The following is a 15735-nucleotide window of genomic DNA, read 5'->3' on the forward strand; positions in this document are numbered from 1 at the left end:
TCTGGCCGTTAAAAGCAAGTCTTAAAAATTAACAAAAAGATGTCTATTAAAGAAATTAAGATGTTCCCTCTTCCTGGCATCAACAGAAGGAGAAATAGCATTCTGCATTATAAAACTAGTTCAAGGAAGCTGAAAACATTTATAAAAATTTCAGTTTTGTTTTCCATTTCCGTTTGTGCAAAATGGAGACTTGGTGACTATTCAAAACTATTATTAACTTCCTCTGTTCTCTCTTAATATAAATATGCCCTTGGAAGTATAATTTGAATAAAGGGGTCGTGTAAGACTTTTGTCCTGGGAAAATTACTTCAAAATAAGCTTATAGTTCTTTTTTTTTTTTTTGTGAGGAAGATCAGCACTGAGCTAACATCTGATGCCAATCCTCCTCTTTTTTTGCTGAGGAAGATTGGCCCTGAGCTAACATCTGTGCCCATCTTCCTCTACTTTATATGGGACGCTGCCACAGCATGGCTCTACAAGCAGTGCGTCGGTGCACACCTGGGATCCGAACCGGCGAACCCCAGGCCAGCGCAGTGGAGCGCGAGCACTTAGCTGCTTGCACCACCGGGCTGGCCCTCCCCCCACTTTTTTTTTTCTTTCTTTCTTTCTTTTTTTTTGTGAGGAGATCAGCCCTGTGCTAACATCTGCCAATCCTCCTCTTTTTTTTGCTGAAGAAGACTGGCCCTGGGCTAACATCTGTGCCCATCTTCCTCCGCTTTATATGGGATGCTGCCACAGCATGGCTTGCCAAGCAGTGAGTCAGTGCGCGCCCGGGATCTGAACTGGCGAACCCCGGACCGCCGCAGCAGAGAGCGCGCACTTAACAGCTTGCGCCACCAGGCCAGCCCCAAGCCTATAGTTCTTTTTTTTTTTAAACAGTTTTATTTATTTATTTATTTATTTTGTGAGGAAGATCAGCCCTGAGCTAACATCCATGCTAATCCTCCTCTTTTTGCTGGGGAAGATGGGCTCTGAGCTAACATCTATTGCCAATCCTCCTCCTTTTTTTTCCCCAAAGCCCCAGTAGATAGTTGCATGTCATAGTTGCACATCCCTCTAGTTGCTGTATGTAGGACGCGGCCTCAGCATGGCCTGAGAAGCGGTGCGTCGGCCACCAGTAGCGGAGCGCGTGCACTTAACTCCTAAGCCACGGGGCCGGCCCAAGCCTATAGTTCTTATTAGGTTTCTTAATTGATCATGTATTTGATTTGTTGCCCTAATACTATCATGCTAATTGGTATTTCTATGTTCCTAAACAGTACGAATACTCTAAGTATAAATACTGTCTCCTCAAATCAGAAGAGGATGATTGGCATAATGCAAAACATAAAAACGCCTAACTCTGATAGGTTTTTTATTTTCACAAAGAGATTGAGTCTGGTCTCATTTAAATTAATACCACAGAATGGGAATAATTGTGAAAGAAGCTCCCTCCAGAGGCAAGAAAGCATAAGAATTGTTTACACTTATAATAGTACAGTTATGCACTGCATAACGATGTTTTGGTCGACGATGGACTGCATATACAGTGGTAGTCCCATAAGATTTACCATATAGCCTAGGGTGTGTAGTGGTAGGCTATACCATCTAAGTTTGTGTAAGTACACTCTATGATGTTTGCACAACGACGAAATCACCTGACAACACATTTTTCAGAACATATCCCTGTTGTTAAATGATGCATGACTGTAGTATGGTTACAAAATTACACAATCACATGTGCCGAGAAAATATAGTTCATTTTCTGTGATCAAATCTTCACAACCCCAATACCACTAGTTGGTTGGTAACTTAAACTTGCCAATTAATAGAATCTCCAACTTTTTCGGTTTAAACAGACTCTTCTTGTCAAAACAACTCCTTCAGATAAATTCTCAGGCCTTTAGATCATCTCCTCCTCCTCTTGCTTCTTTCTAATATGTCTTTTGGGAGTGTGAAAGGGATATGTGAACTCCTGGTGAATGGGGAGAGAGAGCCTTAGATCTATTCTCACAGGGTCTCTGCTAACTCCGGTTTTTGAAGCAGTTTTCCTTTTCTGTCTTTCTGATCACTGGGAACCTGTCGGCAACTGCCCTGGAAGTCTGCATGCAGTGAGATGTTGGTCTAATCTCTTGGTTCAGCCATGACTCAATGGTGCCTCTATTGATAACTCAGTCTCATATCAGCTCTTGCTGGCATTGAGGATCTCTCTGAATCTCATCCATGTCCTGCATGAGTTGCTGGTTCCAGCTGAAACACTATTCCTGTAAAACACTGTGAGATCTCAGGAAATTTAGGGAGATGTCTTGTGCCCTTTTGCCTGGTTATAGCACATTACCCCGTCTACATTTCTATGCATGGCAAGGGAAGGGGGGGAATCGAGGCACAAGTCACCCAGCTCTTGAATCCCTCCAAGTCCAAGTTCTTTGCTTTACCTCTGACTTTCCCTTTCTTCCCTGACTCAAGGAATTTTTAATTTTTTCTGGGACTGTAGAGAAAAAGACCTGTCTCAGAAATTTTTCTTTCAAGTTTATTGTTTATAAAATTTATGAATTGGGGTTCTCAGGCTCCTGGGTTTTTACACTGAAAACTTTTCTCTCAAACTATTTTCTCTGCCATGAGTTTAAAATAGCAATTTTAAAATGCAAGAGTTGATCGAAAGATGCCATTAAGAAAGTAAGAAGGAAAGCTACTATATGGAAGAAAACATTTACAGTACATATAAGCTGACAAGGGACTCATAATGGAATATATGAAGAACTCTTAAAAATCGGTAAGAAAAAGGGACGATCCAATACAAAAATAGGCAGGAGAATTAAGCAAGCAATTCATGAGAAGATATCTGAATGACCAATAAACATATTAAAAGACGCTCAATCTTATTTGGCATTAGGGACGTGGACATTAAAACAACAATGATATAGTCCTTGTGTCAATTGTATCTACACTATTCACAGAGGTGCCTGAGTGACAACATGGAGAAATTAATGATATTGAAAGAAGATTTTTATTACTTAGGGTTTCCAGGAGAAGGCGGCACACGCACCATGCAGGGCCACACAGGGAAGCGCCGGGTTTGGTCAGGAGGGAGAAGCAGGAGAGAGGGGAAAGCACCGGCCATCGCCTTTATTGAGATTTTTACGAGAAAGGCAAGGAAGGCAAGGTAAACAGTTTAGGGTTGGCTGGTTTGAATAATGTCTGCAGGCTCTGGGCTATAAGAGTGGTCTCTAGTTGTCTGGTACCTGGCCCTGGGTGATTTAAGGCAAGGGCAATATTGGCTAGGTGTGTAGAGTTAGAAGGGGTTGGGAGTATGGACTTGGGATTGGTTGGGAGGTTTGTTTTTTGTTTTTTGTTTTTTATAATTTTATTTATTTATTTATTTTTTCCCCCAAAGCCCCAGTAGATAGTTGTATGTCATAGCTGCATATCCTTCTAGTTGCTGTATGTGGGACGCAGCCTCAGCATGGCCGGAGAAGCGGTGCGTCGGTGCGCGCCTGGGATCCGAACCTGGGCCGCCAGCAGCGGAGCACGCGCACTTAACCGCTAAGCCACGGGGCCAGCCCTGGGAGGTTTGTAATATGATGTTTGCATGCTCACAAAAGCTAGATTGCAGGGGAGATATAAACAACTTTGGCTGTTAGTTTGACCCTGTGATTAATGGATGCCAAATAGATGAATACAGAATCTAAGAAAACACAGAATAGCACTACATCTACTAGAAAGGCTAAAAAGAAAAACTGACAATACCAAAATCTGACAAAGCTCTGCAGCGACTGTAATGCTCATATACTGCTGGTATGTGAAGTTTAAGAAGGGGAAAAACTAATCAAGGATATTAGAAGTTGGAATAGTGGTTTCATCTTTTTGGGGGGACTGTTACTGAGAAAGGAGGGGCACAAAGAGGATATCGAGCTGGTGAAGTCTTTTTCTTTGGCTTAATTAACAGAAAACAAGAGATAAAATACACAACAACATATATTTGTCATATTGTCTCATGGTTACATGAATTCTCTGGCTCTGTGTCACAATTTAGTACATAGGGATCTTGACCATCTTACCCATCCCACAAGATATCTTGCTGGTTGTGACATAATAAGAAATATATATTTGATCTCTGCTCCCAGTTCCTGACACAGCGCTCCTAAAACCCTTGGAATTTCCTGAATGAAAGGGCTGACAGGAGCATCTTACACAGAGCTCCTAAATCCGTTGGAATTTCCTGGGTGATTGGAGTGTCTTTTGTTCTAATGAAGTGACTCTTGGTAGACTCCTGGATAGCTTCAGGATGGGGGGCTGGTCACTAGAAAGACCAAGCCATGATTAAAAGCTTGGAACCTTCAGCCCCAGCCCGCATCCTCTGGAGACAGCAGAGGAGCTGAGATTGAGTTAATAATCAATGATGCCTATGTGATGGAGCCTCCATCAAAATCCCTGAACTACGGGGTTTGGAGAGCTTCCAGGTTGGTGAACACATCCATGTGCCAGAAGGGTAGCATACAGCACTCAAGATCCTTCTGGACCTCACTCTATGTGTCTCTTCATCTGGTTGTTCTTTTGTATCCTTTATAATATACCAGTAATAGTAAGGAAAGTGTTTCCCTGGGTTCTGTGAGACATGACAGCAAATTATCAAGCCTGAGAAGGGGGTCATGGGAACCCCTGAGTTGTAGACAAATCAGATGGAACTGGTCCACTGAATTGATGACATTAGACTGACAGGAAATGCAGAGTATAAAACAGCAGGTACCTTCCATGCTTTAGGAAACACATGTATACCAAAGAGCAGGGATGCTAAAGTACAAAGACCTTTCACTTCATCGACGTTTCTTGGTGTTTTGTGGTTTTGCATACAAGTGTCCCCTCCAAACGAAGGACAAGTTGCTTTACTTGTGCTGCGTACCACTAAACGAAAAAACAAAGAGACATCACTCGGGTGAGTGTAGAGACAATGTTTTCCGTATTTGGGTGTATTGCTCTGACCTCCTTACCTGGTCACCTGAAATGAAGCCACATTTGAGGGACGCTCAGAGAAAGTGAAGGTTCTCCAGCTGCTCTGGTTGGTAGTGAGACTTGATCCTTATGATCCTTTTGATGTTCACAGTGTTTATGGCAGATTGAGGTGCCGTATGGAGCCTGTGGCAAGTTCTGACAGGGGAATCACAGCAGAGGCCCTTTAACCGTGACCTTTGCCAAGTAGATAGTCTCCCTTTGAGAATCAGCTCTCGGTTTGCTTCTGGCCTTGGACACAGAGTGACCGTGGAACTCAAGCTGTTCCTCACGAGCTGGTTACCATGTGGCCCTCCTAGCTATGAAGCTGGGTATGGATCCATCATCAAGTAGAAATGGTATATGCAAGATGAGGCTTGAGCAGATCCTGAAGACACAAGTGGTTCACAGCACCCATACCCCTACTTCCAATGCATTACTACTTCTTCCATCACTATGACCTGATGAGATGTGCCCTGTTAACCAATTGGTTGTGGTGGAAAAAAGTCAAGATTAGTTTACAGCTGTCTTTAGCTGATGTGCTGGCCTTAGAAGGAAATGTACTGCTGCAATATTGTGGCCCCCAATCAAGGGGACCCTGGAGAACATTGGGGATAGGCAAGGCTTCAAGAAATACATCTATCCATCTAGTTTTCCCAGAAGGAGAGAGGGCCTGAGGTAAGAAGCTACACTGATTCTTGGACAGAGGTTAATGGTTTGGCTAGCTGGGGAATTAGACGTCATATGAAAGGAAGTTTGGAGAAGAATAATGTGGATGAAACTCTCAGAATGGATCCCAAATGTGAGAATATCTGTCAGGCTTCAGCTTCAGGCCACAGATACCACTCTATCCAGTTTAAGGCAAAATAGATTTATTACCAGGTTTTAGGTGGCTTATACCATATTTGGAAGGGCTAGAGGAATAAGTTTTGCATGAAACTTGCAGGAGTAACATCCTGCCCCCAGAATCTCACCAATTCTGCTATGGTTGGGTAAGCTATGGCTGCCACTGCAGGAAGCCATCAAATCAGCAAACTGGTAACCACAGAACCACACTTCCTCTGCCAGGATCCACAGCAGCAAAGTGGGTACTTCACACTCTGCCTCCTCCCCACTTAACTCAGTTAATTCAGTTTTAAATACAAGTCTCGTATAATTGCATCTGATTGGCAGAATCTCAAACACTTCTGGAACCCTAACTGCAACAGGATCTAAGACTTACGGTTTTTAGCTTTCTAGGCTGTGAGTACAGGAAGGCCCACTAGAAGGAGGTCAGAACGTATGTTGAGCAAACCAATCTTCTATAGCGGGAATATTTGTCTCCTAGGTGTAGGAGAGGCTCTCAACAAATAGGACAACATGACCTGCTCTGTGAATGGTGTCAGGCCTCTACCCTTGTTACCCCAGAGCTTGCTCTGTGAACTCATGAACAAAGTGGCCATGGGGCCATTGATGGGGGTTATGCAAGGGCTCAACAATATGGACTTGCTTACACTAAGAGTGACCTGGCTACTGCCAAATTGGACTCCTTCCATCATGGAGGGGGCAGCAATATGTCCTCACTATAGAAGAAACTTATTTTGGATTTCTATATATTTTCCCTGCCCACCACACTTTTGCCAGCAACTCACTGAATACCTTATATATCAATGTGATATGCCACACAACACTGCTTTTGACCAAGGAAATTCACAGTGAAAGAAGTAAGGCAGTTGGGATACACAACTCAAGCCTCCTAGGATTCCTTAGTCTTTTTGTGTATTCCAGCTGGCCTTATAGAATAGACCTATTGAAGTCTTAGTTATTTTGCCAACTGGAAGACAACATCTTGTAATATTAGAATGCTGTCCTACAGAATGTGCCGTGTGCTCTGAACCAGTGACCAACTACAATGGAGCTATTTCTTACCCAGAATTCACAAGTCTGGGGATGAGGGTATAAGTGAGGTGGTACCTTTTAAAATTACACTTGCATCTGTAACAAATCGCCACAAACTTAGTAGCCAAAAACAACACATTTATTACCTTACAGTTCGGGAGGTCAGAAGTTTGAGGTGGTTATCACTGGGCTAAAATCAATGTCATTATGGCCATGTTACTTTTGGAGGCTCTAGGGGCAAAGCTGTTTCTTTGCCTTTTCCAACTTCTAGAGGCTACCCACATTCCTTAGCTCATGGCCCCCTTCCGTTTTCACAGCTAGCAATGGCAGGTCAAATCTTCTCATGCTTCATCACTGACATGACTCTCTTGCCTCCTTCTTTCATTTATAAGGTAACCACTTGTGATTATGTTGGGCCCACCTGGATAATACAGGATACTCTCCCCAACTCAAGGTCAGCTGACTAGCAACCTTAATGCTATCTGCAACCTTAATACCCTCTTGCCGTGTAACCTAACATATTCACAGGTTTTAGGGTTTAAGATGTGGCCATCTTTGGGGACCATTATTCTGCCTACCATACCATTCATCAACTCTGAGGTCTGCTAGTAGGAAAAATTCTATCAGTAGGCACAATAGTTGAGGGTCAGCTTGCCACTTGGCCACTTTGGGCTTCTCATTGCAGTGGATTGACAGGGAAAAATAGAAGATACAGTGTTGACTAGAATCATTAATCCTGATTTTCAAGGAGAAATAAGATTGTGACTACGTGATGGGGTCAAGAGACACATGGATGGGACATGTGTCTCTTGACCAGGGGGCCCTGTGGGGTACATCCTCATATGGCCGTATCCAGTACTAAAAGTTTATGAAAGACTCCTTCAACCTCTTGTAGAGGAAGGACCACCAAGGGCTTGAATCCCTCAGAAATGAGATTTGGGACACACACTGGGTGAAAAGCACTACCCAGCTGAGGTTCTGCCTAACGGCAAAGAGAATGTGGGACAATTAAAGAGGGCGGAAGTCATAAATACCCACAGCCTTGTGATAAGTTGTGGAAATGAAAACTGTAGTCTCTACCTATATTTCCTTCCCTGGTTTTTCCTAAATGTATTCATTTATCTAATTTCTCTTTTCTTTTTCTCCCTTTCCCACTTTTTGAAAAACACAAATAGGGTGTTGGTGATTGATGACTTTACAAGTTACTCTACAGAAATATCAAGGCAAAACTGATCAGAACTGGAAATGGGCATCAACAGAGACACTGGACTTGGAGCTGGATTCAGTGACTGTTCAAACCTGAGGTTGTCTTTTCTGGAGGAGGCAGTGAGTGATTTTCGTTTGTATAAGGAGTGTCTAAAGTGTTTTGGATAAAATTACTTTTTGGAAGAGTGAGTATGGGAAGAAGAATGTACAGTATGTGGATAACAGGCAGGAGGAGGGATTTTCTGAGCCTTGTTCTTTAGATTTCCCATCAATACTGTGAACTGCACAATTTACTTTCAGTCATTTCGTTTTCTGCTGAGGTTAGCCAGAGTCGAGATTTCTTGCTTGCAACAAAGTACTCTGACGAACACAGCCTCCCAGGATGCCTTACCCCTTCCTCTTTCTCTTCACACCTATCAATTTTGTCTTCCTAAAACACAGGAAGTGTAGACCACTTTATTTTGTCATCCTATGCAAAAACCTCCACTTCCCCACTACTGACTGGGTAAACTCTAGACTCCTTACTCTGAAATCCAAGGTTCTCACCAGGTTGTTGCCAAGCTGCCTTTCCCAATGTATTTTTGCCTGCTCCTCTCTGAAAGTCCAGCATTCAAGCCAAATTGTCTCCCGGCTGCCTGGAGAATCACGAAGAACATCACAATGTAACCTTTTCTTAGGACAAAGGAGTGTAGCTTTCTTTGACCACCCTAGTCCTCAAAGAGGTCTCCATACCCAGAACTCCTGTATGTAACAATTGGACTTAATGATTCACCACCTCATATGTTTTTTAAATTGATATCTTAAACTGCTACAGAAAAAGCAAACAAACAATAAAACCAAAAGCACTGTGAGCTTCTCAAAGATAGGGACCCTGTCTTATTCATCTTTATAGACCAGAACCTAACAGCATTCTTGGAAGCTATTATCATTAGAATATTAAGCAACTCAGGGATTTTTTTTTTTCTTTTTGCAAGTAACAGTATTGATTTAAGCTAGCTTAAACTAAAAATGGAATCTGTTAAAAGGTGTGGTGGTTAATTTTATATGTCAACTTGGCTGGGCCATGGTGCCCAGATATTTGGTCAAACATTATTCTGGATGTCTTTTCGTAGGTGCTTTTTGGATGAGATTAACATTTAAATTGAGGGACTATGAGTAAAGCTGATCACCTCCATAATGTGGGTGGGCCTCATCCAATCAGTGAAGGCCTTAATAGAACAAAGTAACCTCTCCTGAGCAAGGAGGAATTCTGCCAGCAGACATCCTTCAGACTTGAAGTGCAACTCTGCCCTGGGTCTCCAGTCTGCTGGCCTACCCTGCAGATTTTGGATTTACCAAGCCACCACAACTGCATGAGCCAATTCCTTAAAATAAATCTCTTTCTATATATATCCACATCCTGTCTGTTCTGTTTCTCTAGAGAACCCTGGCTAATACAGAAGGTTATTAGGTTACTGGGTATACATAATAAGAAATATATTTGGTCTTTGTCCCCAGTTCCTGGCACAAAGCTCCTAAAACCCTTGGAATTTCCTGAGTGATAGGAATGTCTTTGGTTATTCATAAGGAGTCTGTTATGAGCTCACCCGAGTTTATGCTAATGAGGTGACTTGGGGTGGGGCCCTTAGATAGCCTTAGGATGGAGCTGTCACCAGAAAGACCAAGTGATTAGAAAATTGGAACTTCCAGTTCCACCTATCAACCTCTGGAAAGGGGAAGGGGGGGCTGTAGATTAAATTCTATAAACTCTTGGAGGAGGTGATTTGATGAGCTTCCAGGTTGGTAAACACATCCACGTGCTGGGAGGTGGCCCACCCTAGTTCCATGAGGATGGAAGCTCTTGTGCTCAGGACCCTTCTGGAACTCACTGTATGTTCCTCTTCATCTGGCTGTTCATCTGTATCCTTTATAATATCCTTTATAATAAACTGGTAAACGTAAGTAAATGTTTCCCTGAGTTTGTGAGCCATTCTAACAAATGATTGAATCTGAGGAGGGAGTTGCAGGAACCTCTGATTTATAGCCAGTTAGTCAGAAGCATAGGAGACAGGCTGGACTTTCCATTGGTGCCTGAAGTGGGGACAGTCTTGTGGGACTGAGCCCTTAACCCATGGGATCTGATGCTATCTCCAGGAAGATAGTATTGGAATTGAGTTAAATTTGTAGGACTTCTAGTCAGTGTCTGCTGAGAATTGCTTGGTTGCTGGAAAACATTCCAGAGTTACCTCATGAAATCCAAGTAAACTTTTTTTTTACACGTCCCTCCAGCTACCACCCTATTTTTTTTTATTGATGTCATAATAGTTTATAACATTGTGAGATTCCACTTGTACATTATTATTTGTCAGTTACCATATAAATGTGCCCCTTCACCCCTTGTGCCCACCCCCCAACTCCCTTCCCCCTGGTAACCACCAAACTGTTCTCTCTGTCCTGTGTTAGTTTATATTCCAAATATGAGTGAAGTCGTACAGTGTTTGTCTTTCTCTGTCTGGCTTCCTTCACTTAATATAATGCCCTCCAGGTCCATCCATGTTGCAAATGGGATGATTTTGTCTTTTTTTATAGCTGAGTAGTATTGCACTGTGTATATATACCACATCTTCTTTATCCAATCATCTGTTGAGGGACACCAGGTTGCTTCCACTTCTTGGCTATAGTGAATAATGTTGCAATGAACATAGGGGTGCATAAGCCTCTTTGGATTGTTGATTTCAAGTTCTTTGGATAAATACCCAGAATTGGGATAGCTGGATCATAAGGTATTTCTATTTTTAATTTTTTGAGGAATCTCCATACCGTTTTCCATAGAGGCTGCACCAGTTTGCATTCCCACCAGCAGTGAATGAGGGTTCCCTTTTCTCCACATCCTCTCCAACATTTATTGTTTTTTGTCTTGGTGATTATAGCTATTCTAACGGGCGTTAGGTGATCTTAGTGTTGTTTTGATTTGCATTTCCCTGATGATTAGTGATGTTGAACATCTTTTCATATGCCTATTGGCCATCTGTATATCTTTCTTGGAAAAATGTCTGTTCATATCTTCTGCCCATTTTTTGATCAGATTATTTGTTTTTTTGTTGTTCTGTTGTGTGAGTTTTTTATATATTATGGAGATTAATCCCTTGTGGATATATGATTTGTAAATATTTTCTCGCAGCTAGTGGGTTGTGTTTTCATTTTGATCCTGGTTTCATTTGCCTTGCAGAACCTCTTTAGTCTGATGAAGTCCCACTTGTTTATTTTTTCTTTTGTTTCCGTTATCCAAGTAGACATGGGATTCGAAAAGATCCCTCTGAGACCGATGTCAAAGAGTGTTCTGCCTATATTCTCTTCTAGGAGTTTTATAGTTTCAGGTCTTACCTTCAAGTCTTTGATCGATTTTGAGTTAATTTTTGTGTATGGTGAAAGATAACAGTCTACTTTCATTTTTTTGCATGTGGCTGTCCAGTTTTCCCAGCACCATTTATTGAAGAGAATTTCCTTTCTCCATTCTATGTTCTTAGCTCCTTTTTTGAAGATTAGCTGTCCATGTATGTGTGGTTTTATTTCTGGGCTTTCAAGTCTGTTCCATTGATCTGTATGTCTGTTTTTGTCCCAGTACCATGCTGTTTTGATTATTATAGCTCTGTAGTATATTTTGAAGTCAGGGATTGTGATGCCTCCAGCTTTGTTCTTTTTTCTTAGGATTGCTTTAGCTATTCGGGGTCTTTTGTTGCCCCATATGAATTTTAGGATTCTTTGTTCTATTTCCGTGAAGAATGTTATTGGGATTCTGATTGGGATTGCATTGAATCTGTAGATTGTTTTAGGTAGTATGGACATTTTAACGATATTTGTTTTTCCAATCCATGTGCATGAAATATCTTTCCACTTCTTTACGTCATCATCAATTTCTTTCAATAATGTCTTATAGTTTTCATTGTATAGGTTTTTCACCTCCTTGGTTAAATTTATTCCTAGGTATTTTATTCCTTTTGTTGTGATTGTAAATGGGATCGTATTCTTGAGTTCTCTTTCTGTTAGTTCATTTTAGAGTATAGAAATACAACTGATTTTTGTAGGTTGATTTTGTACCCTGCAACTTTGCTGTAGTCGTTGATTATTTCTAATAGTTTTCTGATGGATTCTTTAGAGTTTTCTATATATAAAATCACATCATCTGCAGACAGTGAGAGTTTCACTTCTTAATTGCCTATTTGGATTCCTTTTATTCCTTTTTACTGCCTAATTGCTCTGGCCAGAACTTCCAGTACTATGTTGAATAAGAGTGGCGAGAGTGGGCACCCTTGTCCAAGTAAACTTTTAATAACCAGATCTTGAGAAGAAAAGGAGCCAGTGTAACTTCTGGAATCTAAGCAGCTGGAGTTATATAGACCATTGTCACTGTTACTGCCCAAAAGCGGGGTTCATCTGCCCGCCGCAAGACGTGCCAATAGTCAAGAGGCAATGAGGTAGGAAAGAAAGGACTTTTTATTACAGCTTGCTAGCAAGAGGGAAGATGGCTGACTCATGTCTGAAATGCAATTTATGATTATAATCTGTGTTTTGTGGGGACAACTGGAGACTCTTGAATGGGGTCTGAGAATTAAATGGTAGTTGTGTATCAATTTAACTTGTATTGTATTGCAGTTATGTAATAGAGTGTCCTTATTTTGGGAAACACCTACTAAAGTAATCAGGAGCAGTGGGCAACAGGTAGTAATTTACTCTCAAACCATTCAAAAACAAAAAAAAAGCTGTACAATTTGTACAACTTGCACCTTTTTCTTTTTTTTGTGAGGAGATCAGCCCTGTGCTAACATCTGCCAATCCTCCTCTTTTTTTTTTTGCTGAGGAAGAATGGCCCTTGGCTAACATCCGTGCCCGTCTTCCTCCATTTTATGTGGGACCCCCGCCACAGCATGGCTTGCCAAGCAGTGTGTTGGTGCGCTCCCGGGATCTGAACTGGTGAACCCCGGACCACTGCAGCGGAGAGCGCGCACCTAACGGCTTGTGCCACCGGGCTGGACCCTGCACCTTTTTCAAAATAAAAATATGTTTAAAAATATTTTAGGGCCCAGCCCCATAGCCGAGTGGTTCAAGTTCTGTGCACTCTGCTTCAGTGGCCCTGGTTTGTGGGTTCGGATCCCAGGCACAGACCTGCTCCACTCACCAGCCACGCTGTGGCAGTGTCCCGCATACAAAAAAATAGAGGAAGATTGGTACAGATGTTAGCTCAGGGAGAATCTTCCTCACCAGAAAAAAATATATATATATACATATATGTATATATTAAACCAAGAGTAAAAGGAGCACATCCTTAAGTCATCTTTGGACCAAGAGAAAATAAAAATCGAAATGATGATTAATTAGAAAACAGAGCTAGCCTTACATGGCACTTATCTATTATTAGGCTGGATAGGCTATCTATTATTGGGTTAGATACCAAGTGTGCAAAGAAAGAGCTAAATTAGCTCAGTAAACTTTACAGTTTACAGTTTTAATTTAAGATTTATTTAAATCACAGAATAAAACTTTTTATTAGAATTTCTATAGGAAAACTATCTTTTTTATTGCAAGGCTGAAACCTTTTAGGCTCATTTTTTCCCATTTATACAATTGTTTTTATGTTGCTATTTTTAGTAAATCAAGGTTTCTGATATGTTGTTGAAAAGATAGAGTTAGGTCTATAGATTGTTTTGTGTGTGTGTATGTGTGTGTGTGTGTATAAATCAAATTAATTGCTTTAAGGAAGAGCTAAAATTACAATGAATGATTAATTTGTCTTGTTTTGAAATGAAATTAGGTCTAGAATATAACTTTACTTAGAATTAAGGTGTTTGGTTCGTTCTAATTTAATAATTATTTTATTTGTAAAGTTTTAAAAAATGAAATGATAAACTATCTAGGAAGCAATGAAAAAAGAAAGCATTGTATATAAAATCCTGTAGAATACAGCAAAAGGAAATGCATAGCCTTAAATGCTTTCACTATGAAACAATTTTTTAAAAAAGAACTCATTGCCCGTTTTATGAAACTAGGAAAAGAATGACAAAATAGACTTAAAGTGAAGAGAAACAACATAGATAAAAACAGAAAATAATGATTTAGAAAACAAAAAGAATAGTAGAAAGGACAAAAATAAATTCAAGAGCTAATTATTTGAAAAGACCAATAAAATACCGCAACATCTCGTGAATCTGGTTAGAGAAAAAGAAAGCAAAAATACCAAGGTTATAAATGAAAAAGGAGACATATCCATAGGCACGAAAGAGACTAGAATTATGTGCAACTCTACGGCAACAAGTGTGAAAAACTAGAGGAGATGGGTATTCTCAAAGGAAAAAAATAAAACCAAAATTGACCCGTGAAGAAATAGAAAACTTGAAAGACCAATCATCACAAAAGAGATCAGGAAGATGATTACAGACTTCCCCTTTAAGAAGGCACCAGAACCAAGAGGTTTCATCTTATCTATCTTTTAGCAAACAGATGATTTTGGTAGTGTTTAATTATGCTAGACTAAAGGAAAAAAATAAGAAACTTCACACTTTTTATAAGTAGATTTTGTAACTACTGATTTGATTTCTTTAATGCTTATAGGTTTATTCAGGCTGACTATTTCTCCTTGATATAGTTGGATAAACTGTATTTTTCAAGGGAACTAATCATTTGTTCCAGTTTCCAAATTAATTGGCACAAAGTTGTTCATACTATCTCATAACTTTTTAAACTATGCTGATCCAGGGCTGCCAATACAGTTGTGCAAGGTTGTTTACTGCCCAAGCTTATCTGGACAAGGAGTGAGTGGGAGCAGCCTGCACCTGGCTTTCCAAGTGACAAGCCCAGAGGAAACACCTTTTTCTGACTCACACAAAGGCGCTGTGAGGGCTAGTGGTGGCCTGACTATAACTTATCTGTATCCCTCTTTTCTTTCTAAGATTGTTTATTTGGGCCCTCTCTCCTTTTTTTTTTTCTTGATCGATTCTGCCATAGTTTTGCCGATTTTATTAGTTTATTTCAAAGAAACTTCTTTTGTCTTTTTACCATCCCTGTTGTGTCTTTGTCTCATACTCAATTAACTTCTGCTTTCATTTTTATGCCATTCTTCCTCTTTCTTTAAGGTTATTGTGTTGGGTTTTTTCCTAAGTTTTTGAATTGGAAGCTTAGCTTAATAATTTTTGACCTTTTTTTTCTACTATAAACATTTAGGACTATACATTTCTCTTTATGAATCACTTTGTCTGCATCCTATGAGGTTTTTTACTTAATTCTGAAAATGTTCACACATAAAAGTTGAAAATATTGCAGATACCCAAATGCCCAGCACCTAATTTCTACAGTTAAAATTTTACTATATTTGCCTTTTCATGCAACTTTCCATTTATACATCTCTCCTTCTATCCATTCATCAAGCATCTTATTTTTGATGAGTTTCGAAGGCAGTTACACACATTAGTACATTTCGCTCTTAAACACTTCAGCGTGCATATCATTACCTGGAGTTCAATACGTATTTATAGTTACTTCTTTATTTTTTGAAATCTTAAGATCAGCTTATTAAGCTCAGTGATGAAAGCCATTAGAAGAATATTCTCCTGAAAATTATTTTTTCTTAGGGGGAAAAAAAGCAAAATCAACACCCTCTCAGCATAGCCACAGATGCTGTGGCAGACAAACCTCTCTACAGATGGAGATAGTCCA

Source organism: Diceros bicornis, chromosome 14 (assembly GCF_020826845.1).
Source record: "Diceros bicornis minor isolate mBicDic1 chromosome 14, mDicBic1.mat.cur, whole genome shotgun sequence".
Lineage (NCBI taxonomy): Eukaryota > Metazoa > Chordata > Mammalia > Perissodactyla > Rhinocerotidae > Diceros > Diceros bicornis.